Genomic DNA, 1680 nt, shown 5'->3' with positions numbered 1-1680 from the left:
GCCGCCGGCACGGCGGCACGCGTTTGATTTTGCCTTTCTTCCGAAGCGATCGCTCCACGCCACGCAAACTTGAACCAATTGGCCTTTGGTTGCGCTAGAAATCTAGCGCGCATGCTTTTCGAAAAAAGAATCGCATGTATGAAATATTAAATAAAGTCTATTTGTAAAATATTTTTAGACATGTGTGTAACTTTTCGCGACGAATCTAGTGACGATAATTAATCGATAATTTACTACAGTGATGCTACAGTAACTATCCTCTAATCGCGCGGTCAAAGACCTCATTACATTTTTCAAAGTCACTAGCACAGGGGTTCTGAAGTTGATTTTGTAAACTGACTTTGTTTGACACTGTAATTAACAATCAAATGATACTATTCCTAGCGAAGCATGGCAAAGTCCAATGCCAAATTGCACGACAGCTTCTATGCGTGGCCTCTTGGCACACGAAAACGTCCGTCCACGCGAAGTGACAGCCAGTCAATTCCGGAAGAAAGTTCCTATTTTTTTTTGTCAAATTTCTTAGGTCTTGTTTATATTCAAAACACAAAATATAAATTTTTTATAAATCGCTTGCATGGTGTACTAAATTTAGTCAAAAAATAAATCGCATTACACAAATGGATTGTAAATCGCGAGACGAATCTAATGAGCCTAATTATGACGTGATTAGATACTAAAGTGCTACAGTAATGCTATAGTAAACATGATCTAATAATGAATTGATTAGTCTCATTAGATTCGTCTTGGAGTTTACAGATGAGATCTGTAATTAGTCTATATTTAATACTTAAAATATTAAATTTTTTTCTCTAAAAACACAAAAATGCAAAATGCAAAATGCAAAATGATCTAAACACACCATTAGATGTACTCATATACATGAACGGAGAGACGGGTAAACTGGAGAATGGACAAGCTACAGATAGTTGCTCAATCTGCCCTGTACAACCATGCGCCGTGCATCTCTCACGTGTTGCGCCGATTGGCTGTTAAAATTTGGAGGCGGCAGGGATGTCCATCAGCTACAAGCCTTTTTGTTCGTTTTGGCGCACGAACTCTGAGGCTGTGTTTAGTTTCCCTAAAATACACTGTAGCGCGGGGTACATTGTAGCGCACTGTAGTACTTTTCGTTTGTTTGTGGTAGATATTGTCCTACCATGACCTAACTAGGCTCAAAAGATTCGTCTCGCAACGTACATCAAAACTATACAATTAGTTTTTATTTACTTATATTTAGTACTCCATGCATGAATTATTTGCTACATTTAATATTTCGATGTGATGGAGATGTGATGTTTTTGTGGGGGTTTTTGTGGGAACTAAACACAAACACAGACTGAAAAGGCTTGCTGCTGGTTCGAATCTTTGGACAGAGTGGGACACAACCACGTACAGGTACAGCTACTCCAGAGTACAGGAACCGCGATTATCGCCGGTGTGCTCTTCTTTCTCTGTTTGTTGGCACATTGCTACGACGCCAAGACCCGAGCGTCAGTGTCTGTACTACGACTTTCTTTTTGTTTGTTTAGCACACAGATTCAACCATTCAGGCCCAAAAGGCCTAGGCGTAGCGGCAGTAAGAAGCCCAGCCAAAGCAAGAGGCCCATTTCGCTTGCCATCCACAGCCCGAAATGTGTGGATTTCGAGGCCTGCGTCCTGTACTGTCAAAAAGCTGGA

Source organism: Panicum virgatum, chromosome 5N (genome assembly GCF_016808335.1).
Source record: "Panicum virgatum strain AP13 chromosome 5N, P.virgatum_v5, whole genome shotgun sequence".
NCBI lineage: Eukaryota > Viridiplantae > Streptophyta > Magnoliopsida > Poales > Poaceae > Panicum > Panicum virgatum.
This window is presented reverse-complemented; position numbering follows the sequence as displayed.